This window comes from Canis lupus, chromosome 15 (assembly GCF_011100685.1).
Source record: "Canis lupus familiaris isolate Mischka breed German Shepherd chromosome 15, alternate assembly UU_Cfam_GSD_1.0, whole genome shotgun sequence".
NCBI lineage: Eukaryota > Metazoa > Chordata > Mammalia > Carnivora > Canidae > Canis > Canis lupus.
This window is the reverse complement of record NC_049236.1, coordinates 2378040-2392736: the sequence shown is the minus strand read 5'-3', so window position 1 is coordinate 2392736 and position 14697 is coordinate 2378040. Positions and strand designations below refer to the sequence as shown.

General features: G+C 39.2%; 1 protein-coding gene across 2 annotated transcripts in view; it reads left to right on the top strand.

The window, feature by feature from the left end:
* NFYC (nuclear transcription factor Y subunit gamma) overlaps window positions 1-14697 on the top strand; it is a 66901-nt gene that overhangs the window by 12963 nt on the left and 39241 nt on the right. Inside the window, exon 1 of one of the 2 annotated variants that reach the window (XM_038557733.1) lies at window positions 3268-3501. The exons of the other annotated variant lie outside the window; for it this stretch is intronic. The gene's annotated coding sequence lies outside the window, so the exon portion shown is untranslated. Of the gene's footprint in view, window positions 1-3267; window positions 3502-14697 lie in introns of those variants that run through there. 2 annotated transcript variants of the gene reach the window in all.

The window sequence follows — 14697 nt, the reverse complement described above, 5'->3', positions numbered from 1 at the left end:
TCTTCAGGAAGCCCTCTTCTGGTAATAGACATGGATAAGACTATAATGTATGATAAATGGTCTAGTCAAGTGTATATTTACATATTAATTGAATACCTACCACATGCAGGTATTAATGCTGAGTGCTTTACCTTGTTTAAGCCTTAACATTTCTCTTCGCTTCGGCAGCACGTATCCTAAGCCTCAACATTCTCATAGGTTGTTTTTTTTTTTTTTCTTTTCATTTTTTTACATGAAGAAATGAGCTCAGAGATGGTTAAGGAACTTGGCCAGAGTCCTAGAATTTTCTGACCAAGAGCATCAGTTCCCACCCTGCCTACTCTGAGAGCATTTAAGCTTGAACCATGTAATCAGAGGCCTTCACTTTGCCTCATAGTGATATGGGTGTTTTTTTAGGGCAAGATGATACAGTTCTCTAGTTTGGAGGGCTGCTGAGATCGAGGACCAAGGAAGAATGTGAGTGGGAATCCCAGAGGTCACATGAGGGTCTTAGTCCACAGTAACAACAGGCTAGAGAAGGGAAAGCAATACTAAGTCAATGGGTCAGACTGCCAGATGGAAATTCTAGGATAATTTCAGTTCTCTTCCCACTAGTAGCTTGAATTCTTGTAAGGTGGCTGTTGATGAGAAATAGGGGTTGAGGGGCACCTGGGTGGCACAGTTGGTTCAGTGTCTGATTCTTGGTTTCAGCTCAGATCATGATCTCAGGATTGTGAGATAGAGCCCTGAGTAGGGCTCTGTGCTCAGTGCAGAGTCTGCTTGTTTCTTCCTCTGCCTCTCTTCCACACTCTCCTTCCCCCCTACCCCTTCAAATAAAAAGTCTTTAAAAAAGGAAAAGAAATAGGAGTTGAAGTGTTTTTTTTTTTTTTTTTTTTTGCAGACTTTCTAAGAAATAATAAAAACTGTGCCAAAGACCTTCATAGTGTATTAAGGGACATGTTTGGTTTAGTTGGGTACATCAAACACAGAGTCAGGGATGGGCATTTGGGACAATAACCAAATAAATCTCAGCCTGAATTGGTGGTAAAGGCATGGGGAAGATGTTTTGTAGCAGCTGGTAGTCCTCCCACACTGCCCTTTATGGCCTAGGAGTTGCTTTCTGTAGGGTTTCAGGGTATGCTGGAGATAGAAGAGAGACAGTTCCTTCTAGTAGCTTTGGAGCCTTAAGGAGAGGGTGCTGTTTCATCACATACTTAGCTAGGTCTCAGCTCAGGAGTCAGATTTCTAATTTTTATTTTATTTTACTATTTTACTTATTTTTTTAAAAAAGATTTTATTTGTTCATGAGAGACACATAGAGAGGCAGAGACATAGGCAGAGGGAGAAGCAGGCTCCATGCAGGGGGCCCAATGTGGGACTGGATCCTAGGACTCCAGGATCACACCCTGGGTTGAAGGCAGGCGCTCAACTGCTGAGCCACCCAGGCATCCCAAGGTTTCTAATTTTTAAATTAAAGAAGTTGGGTGTAATGGTTTATGCTACCTCTACGTATATGTGACCCCTAAGAATTTCCTTGGCTGTGCCCTGAGATGCCGCATGTCTCGGTGTCAGCATTATGGTACAATAGAAAGAATAGCACCCTAGGTGGGACCTGAGTTTGCATCCTAAGTGTATGGCCAGAAACCAGTTGTCAGACTTCTCCAAACCTCATTCTTCTCACAGGTAAAAAATGGATAGTGAGGATTAGAGGGGGGAAAGTCTGTAGCTTACTTAGCACAGAACCTGGCACTAATAGATGTTCAGAAATAAATTCATTACAACGTGAGAAATGAGTGGAATGTATGTAGAGAAGTTAATATGGCAAAACGATCGGAAAGACCAGACCACCTTGCTTCTGTTTCGGGGGAATGCCAAATCTCAGCATATGCCCATCATGACCTCTTGTATAAGTTCAGCGAAGCTATTTCTACCAAAGGTCTCCTTCCCCCTGGCAAAACAGTTGTGTTGTTTAGCTCTGGGATACTTAGCTTTCAAGGGAGGAAGCAGATCTAAAGAGATTGTTAAAGGTCTTTGGTAATAGTGTGATGTTTCTATCTGAATATTTTGTGAAGAGAAAAAAGACATGTTAATTGATTTTCACCATATTAAGAGGCTCCTCTTAAAATCTCAATAGTTGGGCCCAAAATCCAAAAGCAAATCTTTGACTCCCACCGATAAACTTCAGCATCCCCAGAATGTCTTCAGTAACTGTAGTACTTACAGAATCTCTCCTGAGATCATCCCTGGTACTTATTCTTGAAAATGTGGTAGAAAAGTTTATTCGCTGTGATACCAAAACTCTGTAATATTAAAAGATAATCAGCATTTTATGACCATCCTAAATAAATCAGTCCATCAAACTATGAGCTAATAGTCACTGGCGTTCTATCTCTGCCAGTCCACACCCCCGCCCCCCATCATTGTATTTCCCTCTTGGGTTCCTGGTAGACCATTTGGAAATGCTACCGTTTCTGTCACTACCTTCTTACATTATCCTGGAATTTTCCTGTTTAGATTAGTTTGTGTTTCAAAATAAGGTGATTTATTCTAGTACTAATACATGCTTTTAAAATTACTGGAGACAATGACAGATGCCTTTTTAGAAATCCTACAAGCTATTGTATGCTATTGGTTTCACTCTTTATTACTGTTAAAAAGGTAACATTTCCTTTGGAGCTGTTGGATGAGCCCACCCCGTTTTCTTTTTCTTCTTCTGTTAATACTCGAGAGAAAACTAGATAGTTAAGTCACAACTTTCCGATCTTGTGCACATTGCTTCTCTGGTTTACTGCCATAGGATACTATAGCAATATCTTACTGACATCTTTGATGGCCAATCAGAAGCAGTTAAATTACCTTAAATTTTTTAAATGGAACTCTGAGAGCCAATAAGAAATCCTTTGGGTGGGAACTGTAACAACCCTTTCGTGTGATTTTAAGAACAATTGTAAATTCGCAATTTCCTCTGTTTTGGAAACACAAGAGGCCCTAGTGCATCTGCTATGTGCATTTGCCAGGCATTTCCAAGCCTTAAGTTCCCCTGTAGTTTGAAGTCTGGATCTGACCCCTGTTCTGCTTCTCAAGGTAACTTTAAAACAGGAAGTGTACAAAGGAGGTAACTGATGACGTGAACAGCCAATCATGGCTTTGTGTTCTTAGCTGATAAAGCTGCTCAGCCAATGGGACCACTCTGGAGGCAAGGTTTGGTGTCAAATAGCATGCTAGATTGAATGCCTTTGACTGTTAAAGTGGAAGGAGGCTGCAGGGCTTCATTGGAGCCTCGGAGTTTTTCACTGAGGCAGGGGTCAGCTGAAAGACAAAGAAAAATGGCGAATAGTTTGCTGGGGGGTGGGGGGACAGCTCTTCGGGTTTTCACTGGAGTGGACATTCCAGACTCAGGTTTCTGCATCTGCTGCTTTTGTTTCCTCCGTCCTTTTTTGGGGGGGGAGGGCTAGGAGTGACTTAAATTCTCCCTGTCCGAGGAGATATAAATAACTACATGTAAAATTAATGCAGTTCCCGGTAAGTTTAATTCTTTGTTTTGTGTTAAAATGGTAGAAACTGTTTAGCTTCAGAGAGTGTAGACAAGTTGCACTGTTTCAGAAAATGGCCACTTTACATTCCATGCATACCTTTTGGTGCACCTAGAATACCTTGGCTCTGTTAAGATTTTGCATGCCCTTCACCTAGGATTTCTTTTCCTAGTTGAGTATTGACAAGATCAGGTACATGAAGAAAGGCTAATCATTTTTCAGGGGCACACAGAAGCAAAGCACTTTCTCTTTGCATTGGGTAAACTTAACTGTTTTCCAAATAATTTTCCTTTGTTCAAGTGCACTGAAGCCTTCCTACAGAGTAAGCTGAGTTGTTGTAAGACTTTTTCTGTTTCCATGCACTTTGTTGACATCTGTGTTTTCAGAGGTGGAAGCAACACTATTGCTGTTCTAAATTTGTGTGAAAATATGGTTTGCACGGATGCAGGTTCTGATGGTGAAGGCCCACATGCCAATGTGAAATTCTCCCGTAACTTTCTTGATTTACCTGCCTGCTTCTGTTCTAATACGTACCAGTTAATCAATAACAATCTTTGTTTTAAAATGCACATTCCAGCTTAGAATGTTGGTGAGAAACATACTTTTCCACTATATTGGCAGTGACAAGAGCAAATCTTTTTCTACAATTTCACACATTTTGTCAGGCATTGGTTTGGTTCTTTGAAAATGATGTGAGCAAAGTGCTTTTCATTTTCTGTATGAAATATTTCGAATCCTAATTTACCTGCAATTTGTGAATAGGAAAGTTAAGAGTACAGGTACCCTATCTTTTGCCCTTGATAATTTTTCTCCCCTGTTTTAGGGATACGAAGCTAATGCTGGTTGCTAATCAGTAACCAGCCAGTTTTTGTGAATAGTGAACTCTTCTGTCCCATGTACTAACATCTATAATACACTCAATTTTAAAAAGCAATTCTTTGTTTTCTTATTTGCAAATATGGAATGAAGGTCATTGGAACATTTCTGCAGCAGACTCAATGTGGAGCAGTGAGCCAGCAGTACTCAGTCTCCGGGTAGGGAAAGGGAGCAGGCCCTAGTAGAGGAGAAGTTTGGAGGGTGTTGATTTGCCTTCCCTGGCTTCCCCTCGTGTAAAGGATTTACCTGAGAGGATCGATAGGGGTTTAGATTTTGGGCTCTTCGAATTGGAGTGGTGTAGCAGTCAAAGTTACTAGATGCAGGCCTCTGTCGTTGCTCGCAAAAGTGACCTTGAAAAACTGCCGAGGAGTTGAAAGATTGAAGGACAAAGTTTGTTTATACAGATTTAGACTGAAAAGCTCTATTTAAGATGAAAAGAGACTGTACTTCTGATGTTCAAGTTGAGTGGTTAGTAGGAATATGTTATAGATTCAGATCAGGAGTTTTCAAGCAGTAAGACAATAGAGCTGCATTCATTCTCTCTCCCACTCTTCTCCGTTCCTTCCCCCAGCAAAAAAATTCTAAATCCTTTTGGTATGATAGTTGAGTGAACTGCCTAACAGAGATTGAGAATTCCTTGCACGCTACCTTGTCTTTTGTGTAATCTAGAGGGTTCTTAGTGAAGAATGGCATTTCATGAGTTCAAAGCAGTTATGTTTGTAAAACTTCTTTGGGGGAATTGGAATGCTTATGGTAAGAAAACTGTCATTCTGGGAAGTTAAGTCATAAGAGAAAGGGAGTATGTGTTAAGGATTACATTTTAACAGATAATTTAAATTTATTTTTTTATAAGTCATTGATTTATATGTTATCAGTTGCTCCAGGTTTTATGTATGATTTAAAAGACAAATGTAGATACCAAATGACTCTTTTAGCTTGGGAGAAGGCCTGGAGCAGGGAAGGCAGAAGGTAAGTGTTGCACAGTATGAGGCCTTGATTAAAACTCTTTATTGAAAACTTTGTGGATTTCACTTCTTGGAAAGATATCTAGCCATTGTCTCTAGCTTGGGTTCTTAACCTTTTCAGAGTCATGGACTCAGAATCTGACCCTTTACTTGGAAAAATGCACATAGGCATGTCTATGCAGAACCCCTGGTGACTAAGATATCTTCCAGTATATGCCGAATGGTGTTTATGTGATCTCCTTGTTTAGCACATTAGCCAGATTAATGTTTTCCAGAAAAATGAAGAAAATTCTACTTTCATAAGGAGCATAGACCTTCCAGAGCTAACTATAACTTAGACTAGGGGTGGGTGGGTGGGGGTGGGGGTGACTTAGATAGGGTCTTAGATTTGGGCATTTCTTTTCCTTTTTTTTTTTTTGGTGGGGGGGCATTTCTTTATATTCTGATTACAATATTTGAGGCAGCATGGTGCTGTAGCAAAAGCAGGCTAGCTATTTATTTATTTATTTATTTATTTATTTATTTATTTATTTATTTATTTATTTATTAAAAGCAGGCCATTTAAAGTCAGGAGACCTGTGTTCAAGTTCTACTTAGCTATCACCAGCTTTGTGAGCTTGGGCAAGTCAGCCATTTAGTGTCAGTTTCCTCACATGTAAAAATGGGACCTAAAAATAGCACCTTCCTATTTAGTGGTGAGTCTCAAATGAGATCGTGTATGTCAAAGTCCTTTGCAAACTGTGAATTGCTACATAAATATTAGTTGCTATTAATCCAGACTATTGGCGGGGGGGGGGGGGACGGACACGCTAAATACTTAGGAAGATAGGTGGGGCATCAAAGAAAAATGCCAGTATTTTAATATGTTTACAAGAGTTTGCTTAAACCCAACACAACTCTTTTTTTTTAAAACCTCGTTCCACTGTTTTTGCTGACATGACCCCTATGTAGTTTGTTGAGACCATCAAAACCTTCCCTTACCAGGATTCCTTTGAAAGAGTTTTAACCCCTTTGTCAAAAATTAAGAGTGTCTCAGATGAAATGAGAATGCCGATTTTAAAAAACCCTTACTAGATAGGAGCCTCTCAGAATGAAAACTAGGAACCTGTTCCGATTGGATACTGAGATTTGTGTTATAATGCAGGTAATTTCTAATAGTTGTGGATGTTTACTAAGCAGAGGTTACATTTTTAGTTTGTGCAACAAATATTTGTGAAGTAAGCTGGAGCCATTTTTTTGTTTGCTTTGTGGTCATATTTTCTTGGTCAGTTTTCAAACTTGAGAGGTAGTTACAGCTTGCTGAGTAGTAGCAATCAAGTAAATGTTGGGAAACGACCTGAAAAAAAAAATAGTTGGTCTCTCATCAGAATATAAACACTAGCATGAATTTCACATAGCTTATACATACCAAGATAAATGGTAGAAACCAACGGGCATTTCTTTCTCACCCATTTTACATGCCTGGTATCATCTATTTTTAGGACTCTTTCTTCCCCTGGGGTGGGGTGGATATTTTGTGATCTGTTTGATTTCCTGTCCTATTAAGTCACTTCCTTTCAGGCGTGGTCAGTCAGCATTGATGTCTGCCTCCTTTCTGTGCATTGAAAGAATGATTTACACAGAATAAGGTTTGGCAAAATTGGAATTGGCCTCCAAATAAAAGTCCACTTCCTGGGATGAGTTATGTTTGAAAACAGGAGTCATGGTCACTGTGAGCTTTTTTGTAAGGAAGCCATATATTTTTGTGGAGGCTTCAGTAACCCCCAAAGTGTCCTTAGAGCTAATCATTTATACATGGTCTTCACAAATAGAATTGTTTTCGCTTATTCCTATCCCCAATAATATATACAAACAGAGTTTTTATACTCGTAAGTTAGGCTGATGAAAATTTATATAGGATCTAGTCTACTTCCCTTCTTGTAAAGTGGGGAAATTGATGCCCAAAGAGGTTAGGTGCCCCCAGTCTTTCAGCTTTTTAATGACTGGCCTATGCAGATTCAGAGATTCAACTCCTTAGTTAATTCCACATTTCTTTTATTCCTCTAGGTTGTTTTTACTTTTTATTTTTCATACTTCTCCTCCTTTTGGTACATCCATATAGGTTTGCTATTTTACACAGAAGGAAGAGAGAAAATGGGCCATGGAAATGGTTCAAAAGTCCCCATGTGGAGTCTGTTGGTTAGAAAGTCTGCTGTGGCAGCAGACTTACAGTCCCTTTTGGGATCTGAAGATTTCTTGCCTCAGCCAACTGGCTTATTCAGAAAATAGAGAATCAGCTAGGAAGCTAATGGTGCCCACCTGGCCGAGGCGTCCCAGAGAGCTGGGATACTTTATGTATTACAAGGAAGTAAACAAAGGTATGCAAACACAACCTTCATGCCAGTTCCTTGGGATTTTGTTTTGTTTTGTTTTTTGGTGGTGGTTGTTGTTAATACACCTCAAGAACAAGCTAACTCCCAAACAAGTTCAGGCCTGGTTCTTCGAGTCCTTAAGCCAACTGGTATTTAACAAACAGAGATCCCAGGTTCGTTTTAAGCATTTGACAAGACTGAAATAGAAATCATTTGTATACTCCCTTAATAATATTTTAACTGTGTCAACTTTAGTCTTTACCACCAACAAAGTAGTATTGTGTATTTGCACGTGTGTGTTTGAGTAGTTGTGGGTTTGGTTTTGTTCTTATTTGCATATTCTCTGATAGACCATAATCTATTTGAACCTTTAAAAAAATTTTTTTTTTTAGATTTTACTTATTTATTCATGAGAGACAGAAAGAGGGGCAGACGTAGGCAGAGGGAGAGGCAGGCTCCCTGTGGGGGAGCCCGATGTGGGACTCGATCCCTAGACCCCCAGACTGGGACCATAACCTGAGCCAGAGGCAGAAGCTCAACCGCTGAGCCACCCAGGCATCCCTAAATTTTTTTTCTTTTGTAGTTGGATTTCTTTTCACCATTTTCATTTGTTGAACTAACGTTACAATTTATTGAAAGAGTGAGAGCTTGAATGATGTGCATCTTCTGGATGTGTAAATGCTGAAGCTAATGATGTCTGAAAAGTAGAGTAGACACAATTGGGATAGTATCTTTCTTGCGTCTGCATCTCCCAGAAGCTTGGTGTTTTTTTTAATTAATTAATTAATTTATTTTTTAATTTATTTTTTATTTTTTTTAACTACTACTCTGCTGCCTCAGCATAGGGCCCGGACCTTTAAAACTGTGATCAGTTCTGTCTGTGTTGTCACCCATCCCATCCCCTCAGTATCCCAAAGCCACACCCCCCTGTTCAATACACAAACCCAAAATTTCCCTCTGTTTGGGGTATTTACTATAAATTAAGTTACAGAGCGGCACTCTGTAGAGAAAAGGGCAGTTGAAGGATAAGAAATGAAGGTAAATTCCAGTGTAAAGGCAGAACTAAAGAAAAAAACATGTAGTAAATGTTTAACTTTAAAGTGGCATAACATAGCTTGTGACCTTGTGTTCCTTAGTTCAAAGGAAGAAGGGAGACAAACCACAGCAAACAGCAGTGCTGATTCACTTGGTGACCTTTTTTCTTGGAAGTACTGTCATTTGGTTTGTCTTCATCATTTCATTTACATAGGAAACTAAAGCATAACCTGCTTGACTGGAAATATCCAGATGAAATGGATTTTTCCTTTATTCTCCCTAAGCTGTATAGTTCTTACCTATGAGAAAATACTGAAGGTGGATGCTCTACACTTCCCTTTACTTATTAATTCACCACCCATGCATGTCTTATGTGTGGAGACTTTAAAAACGTGTACAAATAAAATTTTACTCTAGGATATAATAGGTAGGGGAGACAGAGGATGTATATCAAGTATGTGAAACTGATATGGAAAGTACAAGCAAAGGACACAATTCAGAGAAAGGGAGACCTTTACTTCTGACTTAGGAATGAAGGAAGGCTGTTTAACTGGCCTTTGGACTCAGGGAGATAGGGACAAGGGCATTCCAGGCATGGGGAAAGGAGGAGCAAGGTCATGATTCAAAAAGTGCAGCGTGTGCTGAAGATAGCAGCAGTAAATGGTCCTGTCTGCTTAGAGCATAGAAGATGAGTTAGGGATAGGAGGGAGTGGAAAAGCAATGAAGTCTGGAGAAGTAAGTTGGGGTCAGCTGTTGGCAGGCCTTGACTGCCAGGTTAAGAAATTTGAACCGTTTCTGTTGATATTGGTTAACTTTTAAATATTTGGGATAATAGGTTGATGTAGCATTATCAGAAGCGTGCTTTTATAAGATTTAGTTAGCATCAGTATGTAGAGATAAGCAGAATTTGATTAAGAAACATCAGAAACTGTGAATAGTGCAATGAATTCACATACTAGGTTCACAACACTTACAGGATTGTTATGAGGGTGAAAAGGGAGAGCAGTCAAAAGGCTTAGGACTGTATGTGGCACCCAGCATTAAATGAGTATTAGCTATTATCATCATCATCATTTTTGTTGTTATATGAAGATGATGCGGACCTGAACAGAGAGTGACCGTATGAAGAAAAGTTGGGAGATGGACATTGTTGGAGAGCTGTTACTATAGGTTCTATAATTGATTAGAATTGAACAGAGTCCAGGATGACTCTGGGGTTTTAAATCTAGGTGGACTGGAGGATGGAAACTGAAAAGTTAGAAGGATCAGGTTTGGGGAAAGGGGAAGATTTTGGACACATGGAGCTTGAGTTTGAGTTCTGGGTCGCTTGCCATTTGGAGATGTCCAGCTTACAGGACTGAAGTAATAGCGGAATTGGTAATGTATATTTGGAATTTAAGCTACAGAGATTATTATAGCTGAACCCGGGGAATAGATGGGAGTCAAGGGAGAGAATGGACAGAAGGGCTAGAAGAATAAAGCCTCATGTCAAAGTTAGAAACAACAAAAAAGTGGAGTCCTGTAGAAATGAACATGATGGAGTCCTCTAGGTCAGTGTTCTGTTAGCTTTTTTGATTGTGCACCCCTATATCTGAGTGTGCAGCTCCCATATACTTTCAAGCTACGTACTCATTTTTTGAATGTTAGGTTAGTTAAAACTGTAGAATATCTATAACTTCCCTAATTCAGGCCTACATAACAAAGTAGGGTATCACTGTTAGCCTACATTTTTCTCAGAATATTTAGAGCACCATTGGTGAAACATGATCTTGTGATTAAGTTAAATGGAATGAAGGTGTCAGTATCAGCCCATAGGTTAAGTATTCAGAAAACTAATATTAACATTTTCAGTATGTGCCTTGATATGTAGATTAGAAATGCTGCCCTAAAATCTGGTGGCCTTCACCTGTTCTGAAAATGTACAAATAGTTCCTTGAACTGTTATTCAGTAGTTCTTGAGATTAGTTATATATATGTTTCTGTATATGTGTCTGTGTATGTATAGCCTTAAGTTTCTTATTTAAGTTTTAAATACCTACACATCTCCATCCAGTGCAAAAGCTAGTATTTTTTTTTTTTTCTGAGTTGCATTGGCCTTAATCTTCACTAGTGTTAGTTTATAAAGTCTCAAACGGCAGCCTCTGCATGAAGCATAAATACACATGTAGGAATTTGGCAGCATTTGCTTAGCAAGTAATTTATAGACATGATCATGATAACACTGATGAACAGCATACAATATAAATTACCAGGAATAGGATAGCCTCATCTGTAGGACTTAGCAGAACTTTTAATAGAAGGCATGTATATTTAGCTTCTAGGCTAGGTATCTTATAGTTATCCTCAATCTAAAATAAAGGTAATAAGAAACTTTTCACTTGATAAAAGTGGTAAATTTCCAGCCACTCTACCCTATTATTTATTTATATCCTGAATTCCATGATTATTTCTCTCCTGGTAATTAACTGGCCAAATTCCCATGAAGCTACCCTTGAAGATAGTTAAGCGATGTAATAGTATGTAATGTTTCTGTGAAATAGTATTTTACAGTTATAGAGTGATTTTATATTTATTCTCTCAGTATTTACCTAAGGTAGGTAGGACAGAGGGTTATTATCTCCATTTTGTGGGTGAGGAAATCAAAGGCAGAGCCTACTGACATAAGCCCTGCTCTGTGTTCTTTGTACTGCACCTTGTTACTGCCTGTGAAAAACAAGCTATAGCTATGTCTGTCTAATAGGACTAATTCTTCTACCTCCCCTTTGCCTGTGTGTGCTCTTCCCCAAAAAGGAGACATAAAATTTTTTTCTCCCAGAGTTCACGCATTATCTTATATGAAGTGACTAAGTTGAAGTGACTATGACAAATGGGTCATAAAAGGAGCAAATATATAGTCGAGCTGAATTATTTTTTAAATTTTTTGTCAGACACAGCCACCTTTGTTTTCAGAACAAAACATAGTGCAAATAGATAGGTACTAAATGAGTACCACCAGTGAGTGTGGTAGGGAATTGTCTTTCCTGAATCCTAAATCCACTGAGGTGTCAGGTAAGTAGGTGAAGAACTTTTTCAATGTAGATATGAGGTTAGAGTTGTATTAGGTGTCCTGCGGTGTTCCTTAGTTGTGCTGCAGATGCACACATTATTGTATGTATTAGGCACTTTCTAGATTTGTGTTCTTATCTGGAACTGCAGATTGGTATTTTTAGATGATTCATGGTATTCTTTAATAATCATTTATATTTCCTAGCTGTGATTTATAATACTTGCCTTACTACCTTCTTGAGGTAGTTAAAGGAATGCTGATTTCTTGGAGCAGTGACTGCATAATTAAGAACATTGTCACCATGTTCACAGTGTTGCAATAGCTATCATTTTGTTTTTTATTTTTAATTTTTAAAAATATTTTATTTATTCGCGAGACACACGAATAAATACACGAGAGAGGTAGAGACACAGGCAGAGGGAGAGGCAGGCTCCTTTCAGGGACCCTGATGTGGGACCTGATCCCCAGACCCTTGGATCATGCCCTGAGCCAAAGGTAGAAATTCAACCACTGAGCCACTCAGGAGTCCCTTTGAAACACTGCATAGTATTGAGTCGGATGATTCATCCTCTTAGTGTGCACCTATGAAAACATCTCCAACAAGGAGGCTAGGTAGGCTAAGGCTATTCTTCTGAACTAAGGGGAAAAGATAGAGTGACTTCCCATCACCAGGCCTCCAGAGAGTGAACTTGATCTACCAAACTTTTTCATCCTCACTCTTGGCCAGTGACCAGATAACTCCCAACTCCCAGGCCTTGTGCGCAACTATAGGTTTAACAAGCTTGAAAACCTTAAGCTGGGACGTCTGGGTGGCTCAGCTGTTTAGCTCTGCCTTTGGCTCAGGGTGTGATCCCAGGGTCCAGGATCGAGTCCACATTGGGCTCCCTGCGAGGAGCCTGCTTCTCCCTCTGCCTATGTCTCTGCCTCTCTCTCTCTGTGTCTATCACGAATAAATAAAATCTTAAAAAAAAAAAAAAAGAAAGAAAAGAAAGAAAGAAAGAAAGAAAACAAACCTTAAGCTTTCCACTTGGAATTGTATAAGAATTTGGCCATTTGGCCTTTTGGAGTATTTTTTCCAGGAGAATGATCGGGAAAACTAAAGATAAAAGGCTTAATGGACTTACATCGCAGGCTTCGAAGAGCCATACATTCTTTAAGTTTTGGGTCCTCTGTTGAGTTATTAATCCTACAGAGGGAGGGGAACATGCAGTGGAAGAACACAGAACTGAGAATCAGGGCATGCGGATTTTCATTCCAGCTCTGGCCCATACTTGTCCTGTGACCTGCAGCAAGTCCTTCAGTCTATCTGGATGAAGTATCTTTGCCAGATGGGAGTATTAATACCTGTGTTGTGTTTGTAGTGAAAAACAAATGAGATGGTAGAAAGAGAGCTACTGTACAAAGTGTGAAGAATGTACAGGTGTAAAGGATTAGCATAACCATCTCAGTTGCTTCCCATTCTTTGAAGTAATCTTTACACTCTTAGCTCCTGACAGCTGTGTACATGGAGGTAGGAGGTGTAGTGCTTGTTTGGCTTGGAGGATTTGTTTCTTTTCATGCTCTTCTCACTTCCTTCCTTTCTTTCAACATTTAAGACAACCATAAAAAAACACTAAGCAGAGGGCAGGATTCAGTGTGTCTGTGAATCAGCTGAATCCATACAGCCAAATCAATACGACCAAGCTCATATTGACATTCTTACAACACCTGCAGGTTTTTAATTGAGAATTCTTTGCCACACCCTCCGCCCCAGTTTTTAGATGGATTAACTGATCAGCACAATCTCTGATTTTCCATTGGAGTTTATGATTTAGACAATTTTCTCCATTCATCGTTTATTTTCTGAAGAAGAACAGGTTTCTCTCCTTCCCTACTCTTTGACTTTTCTATGGGATTACTGCACAAAGGTTATAGCACAGCTGGGTACAGGTACTTAAGAAGGGATTTCCCCATATGAACCTTTCAAAGAAAAGAACCCAGAGTGAGGCCAAAGATACTTGGGGACTTAAAATAGTTCTTGAGGAGCTTGTATTTGTTCTGTAGATTTGTGTGTGTTGAATTCCCAATATGAGCAAGGCATGTTTCCCTTGAGGATGTGCCAGAAACAAAGAGAATTACATAAGAACTGGGGAGAACATAGGAGCAGGGAAATTTTAGGCTTAAGAAATAATGTGCCAGATAATAATTTGTCACAAGTCTGAAGAAAGTGAATGTTAATTGTAGAAATAGATTTTACTAGGTGCTGAGAATGGTTTCTTGGGGAGAAAAAAATTTAGTGGTCACTAATTAGTGAATATGTATATTTAATTTGTTATAGTTGTACTGTAAAAAGCAAGCTTCTTAACAGTGCTATTCCCAAAAAGCCATAACAGGGTTGGTTTCATTCCATGAGATAATCATAACAGCTCCAGCTTTCAGAACATGTTTGCTGTATTCCTGGATTTTGGGTGGAGCCAGAGCTCTCTTCAGAGCTCAGACCAGAATCTTTTTCTTGGGTGGTGGGTCCGTAGGTTGGATGCTGCCTAAACTGTAGGTCTCTTCTACCCCCTAACATAACTAACAAGATTTTCTTTTGAAGGACAAAGTGACCACACACTCTTAGCTTACAGACGGCTGATGTGTCCAAGGTGACATGTTCTAGGAATTGGAATGTTTTTGGATTAGTATGGAGGGAAAACCTGCATTGCTACTGGCCATTGACATTCCTGTGGATTTAACTTTGGATCATTCCTAGTCATTTCCACTTAAATTCTTTGCTTATTTGGAAGAAAAACACTCAATCTAATTTTAATAGAGGGTTTTACAGTTTATTTCATGTTTATAAAAGAGATAGGAAAAGATTTATCTCTATGTGTTTCCATGCATGTGAAACTAGACTCTTAGAAATTACATTAACAACAAAGAAAGTCTGA